The sequence below is a fragment of the Pteropus medius genome, unplaced genomic scaffold, assembly GCF_902729225.1.
Source record: "Pteropus medius unplaced genomic scaffold, Ma_sr-lr_union100, whole genome shotgun sequence".
In the NCBI taxonomy this organism is placed as follows: domain Eukaryota; kingdom Metazoa; phylum Chordata; class Mammalia; order Chiroptera; family Pteropodidae; genus Pteropus; species Pteropus medius.
In genome coordinates this window covers 12,146,021-12,154,474 of record NW_024344378.1, presented here as the reverse complement: position 1 = coordinate 12,154,474, position 8,454 = coordinate 12,146,021, and the positions used below count along the sequence as shown (strand labels likewise).

Sequence of the window (8,454 nt, the reverse complement as noted above, 5' to 3'; positions counted from 1 at the left end):
GTCTAGCCTCCTTCACTTCATAGCTATGAGTTGGGTGAGTCCCCTACATTCTCTGAACTTCATTTTCCAAAAGAGAACATAATCCCGATCATCTCTATATGCTTCTTTCGAGCTCTGAAATGTTAGCATTCTATGAAATTTACAGTCTTGGCAAAAATGATGCTGAAGCCACCCAGCATTGAATTTTCTCTCCTCCTCCACTTGACCTGTCTTCTCTCTCCATTTCTTCCCCCTGTACAAACAACCTTCTGCCATACTTAAGGGCAGTCTTGATTACAAGATTCTTGAGTAGATCACCTGAGCTTTAGTTTGATCATCTCTGAAATGGAATAAGCATACAGACCTCTTTCCACAGTGTGAGTGTGAAATGAGCTCATAAACACAAACCACCTGCCTCCATGCCTGGCATCTCCCTTTTATGGCCCCTTCAGGATTCTGTTTTGATGAGCACAAGGAAAGAGAGGATACGTGAAATCATGAGTCCCAGCCTGGCCTCAGTGAGGTCATCGGGATGTCAACAAGCATTTTGTGGATCACTCGCAATGACTATTTTTTGCAACATGTATTCTCTCACTTAACCTTCACAACATCCTTGTGAGTTAGACATTGTATCCCCATTTTACAAATGGGGAAATGGAGGAATAGGGTGTTAAGTAGCTACTCACAAGCTGGTGAGAGAAAGGATTGGGAACGAGCTTCTGGTTTTCCAGTGCACTGCTCTTTCCTCCTTCTCAAAGCCGTTTGGTGCAATAGGTTCGAAGGAGTGAGTCATTGCCTGTGAATGCAGGGCAGACATGGGCCAAATCGGAACAGCTACCATTGCCCTCGGCCCTGATTTATTAAGGGGTAAAAACGCATAAGCCTTAACCTGTAAGCACCCACACGTACAACGTAGTACATCTTATGTCTAATCTTTTCAACAATCCTATAAGGAAACTAGGGCTCAAAAAAAAATTAAGGAATTGGACTAAGGACACCCAAGCAGTGAATGGTAGAACCAGGGTTTCCACTCAGGCCCTTGGCTCCATGGCCTCCCCTTCCTACTCTCAATTATTTTGGATATGGGCCCTAGGGGTGAAATTTAACCGCCAGCAATATCTGAGTACTTACCCTGCATAGAATCCTGCTCTGCGTCCTGTCATGGGAGGACAGCAGGAATTTGGCCTCAGCTTCCCCTCCTCTCACCTGAGCACCACCTGAGCCCACCAAGTGCCCTCCTTGCTCCAAACACTCATGCTCCTCAACAGCTGTCCCACTTATCACATGTTGAAATTGCTATATTTTGGCATCACTCTCTGTACTTCCTAGTGGAAAAAAGACACCTCAAGAACAGAGACTCTGTGGGGTACATCTTTGTGTCCACCTAGTATAAAGCCTTTCTCATAAAAACTTGAAAATAAATGAATTTCCTCTCAATGTCACGGGGATTGTAATGAGGAGCACATTTTACTTCATTGGCGAAACGTGTTTGTCAATCTTTAAATGAAACGGGCTGTGAAATTCCAGGTTAAGCAGTAAGTAACCAGGTGGTGAGTGACTTGAAAAACTGATTCAAGAATGAACACTTAGATCAAAAGCTTGTTCATGACCACAGTGGACAGACTTCAGCAGGTCTAATAATTCCTAAAATATATATATAAAATAAAATACTCATATATATATATATATGAGTATTTTTGAGGTCGTTCCCTTGTCTACTCTAAGAATCAACAGCTTTCATCAGAGTGGGTTAAGACCTACTCCCTGAGTCCACTGTAGCCGCTCACTCATATCTCTGACAAGTACTGAATCAGCACTTTCGCAATAACCATTTGCTAATTGGATTCATGATTAAGGGTCAGAAGTATGCAAGGTATAGACCGTTAAAGTTGGGTTTATCGATTTCACTGGTCTTTGTTAAAGTCTTTGGAGTTTTTCCAGGTGGTCAAATTCTCCTTCTCAGTTAGGATATCACTTAGGTCAACACTCACAGGCCAAAACTGAAAAGTGGCAATTTTACACAAGCTTGGGCCTGGAAACTGGGAGACCTAAATTGTGATTAGGCTCTTACTAACCAGTCAGCGTGGCCTTGGCCGAGTCCTCAAAAGCAAGATGGTTTGTGGCGGTTCTTAACCTGTATTCTGCCACAAACAAATGACAGATGGCTTTCCTATACAAAAACAGGATTTTTTTAATGCATGGGAAAGTAAAATATGACAGTAATTTATAAACACTGTGTATATTAACAGCATGTTCCAGAACATTTTTATAATACTACACACTTCCATTCTTCCAATCCCTAACACACCTCACCCACTTCTGCCTTCTCTTTCATTTCCACCAAAAAAGCATATGAGCCATTTCTTCTAATTTAATGTATAAGTTAATCATTTCCTAACATGAGCATTTTGATGAATGTACATTAGAAACGTCTGTGGCATACCTACAGGCAGATGGAGAGCATATTGAGCTCAAGAACCACGATGTGGATGGAGATATCCCTGGCTTGACAGTCAAGTCAATTGGAGAGCAAATCTGAGTTCTGCTTATTGGTTGTGTGGCTTTGGAAAGTCAAATGAGCCTCTGTTGTTTTCATCTGAAAAATGGAGGTGATACCCCTTATTCATTAGGTTATGAGGATTAACAGGGCATAGGGCGTAAAGAGCTACTACTGTGTTTGGCTCATGGTAATAAATTTTAATATCCATCTTCCCTTAATTCCTCTCTCCGGACCTCAGGTTCATGGTCATCAAGATGAGAAGGTCAGATTAAATCAATGTTGGAAGGACCAATGCTGGCTTCCCTCACCTTCTGCCTCCAACATGGCTCCCAGCTACCTTGGGAGCATGCCTTTATTAAGATGAGGAAAAGAGACAGAAATACTGTTAGCAAAATAATATATCAAAGATTTGCTACAGAAGAACTGGCCAATATTATTAAAAGGAGCTTCTTTGCAGACACTTTTCTCTGAAGGACAGGAAAGGTCTGCTTTATACCTACCTCTCTAGCTACCACAAAGGGAAAACTGAAGGGAATAGCCTTCCACACCCTATAGATAGAATTAGGTGGTTACAAACCCATGCTTCTCATATTAAGGCACTGGTATCCTTGCAGGAATGCAGCAGGATCTAGAGACACCCCAAGACACAGGGTGAGCCAGCTCATTTTCCTGAGATGACAGGTTTATTCTGATTTATCTTTTTTAATTTAATTTTTATTTTTCATGCTAAGTTTTTTTAAGTGGCTATATGAAAGCTTATCATAGTTCTTATTAAAACAAACACAGAAATATTACGGTCACAAAGTTTTTATGGATTTTTAAGACAGGAGAAGGGACATAATGCATTCACATATTCTACTGTGAGGGGGAAATTTTTAGAAACACAGGACAGAACAAACTCCTAAGACCTTATGTGGTGTGTATCTGTCAGCTCCAGGCCTGCCTCAGACTGTCAGACCTTTCCAAAAGCAATTAAAGAAATTAAAATATAAAGTGGGGGTAAAAAATTCAAGTTCATATTGGAAAGAATTAGCTCCAAAAGCAAGCAAGCCAGGGACAGCCAATAAAGTAAGTCTCCCAGGCTCCACAGCTGCATAACCCTAGGGGAGTATTTCCATTTTATGCCCAGGATAAAAGGCTTTCACAAACATCCCACAGCCTGAAGCAGGTGCCCTTATGATGCTGAAGGCAGATAGGGAATGGGTCAACCGTTCGTATGACATATTAAAGGAAATCCAGAAGCTAAACATGCTCTCATCCAAAGAAAACTCACGAATCAAGTAAGCATCAAGAATGACAAAATTTTTATCATTTCTGGACACTGGTTACTTTTCAAAAGCAATTCATTTTATTGTACAAAATTGGGAAAGTGCAGGAAAGTGCATAAACCAGAGGTGAAAACCACTCATCATCCTTGTCTTTGTCAATTTGGGCTGAAATAACAGAATACCAGAGACTGAGTGGATTATAATAATAGGAATTTATTTTTAACAGTTCTGGAGGCTAGGATGTCCAAGATCAAAGTGTTAGCAGATTCGGTGTCGGGTGATGGGCTACTTCCTGGTTCAGAGACAGCCATCGTCTTACTGTGCCCTCACACTGAGAGGTGGTAGAGGGTGAGAGAGCTCTCTGGGCACTGATTCCATTTTTAGGACCGACCCTCATGACCTAATTGCCTCCCGCAGACCCCACCTCCTAATACCACAGCATGGGGGGTTAGGATTTCAACGTGTGAATTTTGAAGGGACTCAAACTTCCAGTCAATAACAAATTCCTCTCCCAGAGATAATAATTGAATAATTACTAGCATTTTTGTAGATAGATAGATACATAGATAGCTAGCTAGCTAGATAGATAGATATAGATATAGATCCATTTAATCCATTCCATCACTAAGGGAGATACTACTAGGTTAAAAGCAGAGGTTTTGTACCCAGACTTGTCTGAGTCCATAATCCTAGCTCTAAACCCTTAAGCTTAAACCCTTAATCCTTCTTAGTTTCTTCATCTGAGAAATGAGGATGATAGAAGCACTATTTCCCTGGATTGCTTTGAAAAATCAATTGAGATTTTTCCTGCTAAGTGCCTCAAACAGTGTTCCAAAACGAATAACTCTTAGTAGTGACTTTCAGTGGAAGCATTTTTGCCAAGTTAGCCCCAAACTTCCCCTGGTGATGCAGTTGCAATCAATGAGGCCCTTGACAAAAATGGAGAGTTCTCTTACCCTAGAAGGTGGAGACGAATCCAGGCAACGTTTCAGGAGTGGACTTACATTCAGGTCACACCAGGAACCTCACCTGAGTTCTGACATTTACTGGTTGGAACCTGGCAAAGGATTTCTCTAGAAATTTCATGCCAGATTTGACAACTGGGCGCTCCCCTGAGGAAGACCAGATACCGATGGGAGTGAGTTCTCTGCCTTCCGTGAACCCAGGCTGGACAGTCACAGACCCACAGGACAATCTTGCCCCTGCAGCCCAGATCTAGGGAGAAGTCCTTACGGAAAGTTCCAGAGGGTCAAGGAGCCCCTGGGCCAGGAGTGTGAGGCTTAGGGGTGGTAGGGATCAATCATGAACTATGCCTTCTCAAAAGCTCCAGAAATATTCAGCCATACTATGTTTTCAGAGAAAAAAAAAATGGTTTTATTTGGTTTTATTTCTAACTAGTAAGAGAAAGAAAGAGACTCTTCTCCTTGGATGTTTTCAAACTTCTGGAATTTACCACCTCTGAGAGGACGCCAGCTTCCTCTAGGTCCCCAGGGTTTATCCAGATGGCGCATCGGGACAGTGTCATCTGTAAGAAATGAGAAAGCATCACTCTCACCGCCCGATGGAGCTGTCCTGGTCCACAGACCTGTTGCAGGACCAACTCAACAACTCTCTGTTTCTTTTCATCGCTCACATCGTACCTGAAAACGTAGAAACAGCCCGTATCTAAGAGGCTCTAAAACCTCCAAGTGGAAAGGTTCACGCTCTCCCGTCACCCCTACTTCTGCAGCACCCCCGCCTCTCTACCGTTTTTATAATCTGAGAAAAATCCCATTTTTCTTCCTTCTAGTTTCTCATGTTTTCTTATAACATAGGAGACCGTTTCAGAGATTGAAAAATGGCCACTTTTCCCCTGAACCCCCCTGCCCTCCCATCAATCTCAGAAAATGAACTTTTCTGTTTGAAGCCAATGCAGACCTTTCCCTATACTGGCCTTGAGAAAGAAGGTGCCAGAGGGTTGGCCGAAGTGAGACGAGACTGAGAATAGCCCAACCTGTCAAGGTCTCCCTCAGGACCCCTCCTGTCTACCGCCACCTTCGGAGATTAAAAGGGAACTATTTGAAAGGCTGAAGAAAGCGACAAAAAGCCTCTTGGAACAATGCTTTCACTGTTACAAGATCCCTCTAACAATATAGGGACAGGAGCCCGATGATACGAGAATGGAATGTTCCATATGTTTTCACTCATTTCTCCTCCAAAAGTGTATCCATTTTCGGCGTGTGTGTGTGTGTGGGGGCGGGGGGAGGTGGGGACACCCAGGACTATTATGTTTACTACACTTTCTGGTCCACAGTCTACCAAACGTGGCGAGATCTGATAGGCTAGCAGAGAAGCTGCTCGTTTCTCATGCAAAACACTGCAGTGTTTTTTAGCTTGTATTCGTTAGTTTATCTTCTGCAAGAAATAGCACAGACTCCTGGATAGATACGCTTTTAAAAACAAACTGAAGCACCAAGCTCTATTTGTAAAGTAACAAAATGTCAGCTCTACAAAGCATCTTTAGAAAAACTTTAGTCCAAACTCCTTGTTTGGCAAATGAGGTATCTGAAACTCAGAGAGATCTGACTTGCTCTAGGTCAGACATACACATGGTGACCAGGAAAGGGAGGTGGCTCCTCACCGAATGTCACAGAAGCCAGAGCTGTGATAAGACCCCAGCAAACCACAAGCAGCCTCGAGAATATGAGAGTTCTTAAAGATTTTGTTGTTTTATAATTCGAAAAGAGCATTAAAAATTCAGAACTATGTTGGATTGTTGATATTTATTTCATCATTTAGTGTTTAAATTTTGAATTACAATAGGAGAGGGGGTGACATGAGCTTTTTAGAGCTTAGAGCTCTGCAATGTCAGATATGGCCTTGCTCTCTACACCTCCCTAGGCCCCCAAATCTTTATCTCAAGCATCCGCCTTCTGCCCCCAAACACTCATATTCGCAACCCACTCAGATGGCACATCAACTTTCTGTGACATTTTCCCCTTTCAAGAGGCTGCCCGTGATAATTCCGTTGACCTTCAGCCGTGAGATGCACTGGCAGCTGGAGGGCAGCAGCAGAGGAAGGTACATGGGGATTTGCCCCGTTCGCCCTGAGTGGGAGGGGTTTAGAACTAATTGCACACAGAGAGAAAGGAAGATGGGGTCAAAATCCCTCATCTTAACTAATTACATCTTTAAAGACCCTTTTTTCCAAATCAAGTCACATTCTGAGGTACTAGAGGTTAACACATCAACATATCTTTTGGGGGGACACAACTCAACTCATAAAAGATGTCTAATAATGACATCAAATTAACTGGCTCAGAACGAAGCTCTGGATTTTCCTTTCAGCCCCTTTTTCTCAAAGTCTTCCCTGTGTTAAAAAGTGGCAACTCCATTCTCCTTATTTCAAAATGAAAACCTGGGCACCACCCTTGAGTACTCTCTGTCCCCCATGTGCCCCATCTTGTTCCTCACCATTTATGCATGTAAGTGCTAATGGGATTCAACCAGGTGGGGCGATCAGTGTTTTCACCAGAACCTCGCCACCCAGACCACCCCCTGCCCCCTCATTCTGTGAGGTCATGTCCTAGGCAGTCCTTCAGTTTGTTTTAATAATGTTTAGGGGAGGGAGGGAATGAGGGGGAGAGAGAGAGAGAGAGAGAGAGAATTATATATTACTTTAAAATTATTATTGTTTTACTTAAAGCAGGAGTTACAAACACAAGTGCTTACAGAATCCAGACCAGACATGGATGTGAGAAGCAGAAGCAGGTAGAAGCAGGTAGAAGCACACATACAAAGTCGCAAGCGAGCAGTAGGGACTGTGACAACTGGAGAGAGTGTGACACATGAGCAAAGGACAGGAAGTACTCTGCAACCACAGCTACTAACCAGTACAGAAAGGTGGGCACAGTATCGCCAGAGCTCTTCATTCTTCAGGTTAAGCTAAAAGTTAAGTTGTTATATAAAATCTACCAATTTTTAAAAGTGGGATCAAATTCCTAAGTCTCCATGAAGGCCAAACAAGTCACGCTATTTGCTGGTCGAATAGGCCCATGTCTTGCCTGTTTACAACCTGTGTTGTAAGAGAATGCTCTTTTGTAAATAGTTACAAATTAGGTTAGTACTGGGAAATGACCCTGAAAAGAAAGTAGGAAAGGAGGAGGGAAGCCATTACTAGCAGAGGGGAAATGCTCGAGCAAAAGCTGGAGGTATTAATCAATGGAACACAATGAAGACACTGTGACTAATCTACTAAAAGGGATGGAGAAGAAGAAAATTAAACTGGAAGCATAAATTAAGAAGGATCATTGAAGGACCCAAATACTGATGTGTGGGGATTTGATTTTATCAAATGAATAATAGGGAATCATTAAATACGTTTGAGCAAGGAAGGGACAGACACTTATTTGGTCATAGAAAGATTTTACAAAATCTGGCCGCCCCTACAATCTCTTTCTCTGAAGTATGAAACTATGTCCTCCCTTTAATTAAACCAGGAGACCAGTCCGAGGAGGAGCCGTGGAAGGCTGCTGCCCCTTTGTACTGGGACAGCTGAAACATGAGCCCAAATCGGCTTCACCAACTCGCTGACTCACCAGTGCTCTTTTTTCTTAGAACCGCTTTCTTGTTACCCTCCCTCCCTCTCCCTATCCCCCGCTATCTCTCCCCTGCCCCCCATTCTCTCCCTCGCATACCCGATGCGTAAGCCACCTCTAACAGGCCACC

General features: G+C 42.9%; 1 long non-coding RNA gene across 1 annotated transcript in view; it reads right to left on the bottom strand.

Annotated features, from left to right (window-relative positions):
* Nucleotides 1-2,789: 2,789 nt before the first annotated feature.
* LOC120609686 (uncharacterized) overlaps nt 2,790-8,454 on the bottom strand; it is an 18,955-nt gene continuing 13,290 nt past the window's right edge. The window contains exons 2-3 of the long non-coding RNA XR_005654816.1: nt 5,204-5,272; nt 2,790-2,829 (exon numbers count right to left, since the gene is read on the bottom strand). This is a non-coding gene — a long non-coding RNA (uncharacterized LOC120609686). The remainder of the gene's footprint in view (nt 2,830-5,203; nt 5,273-8,454) is intronic.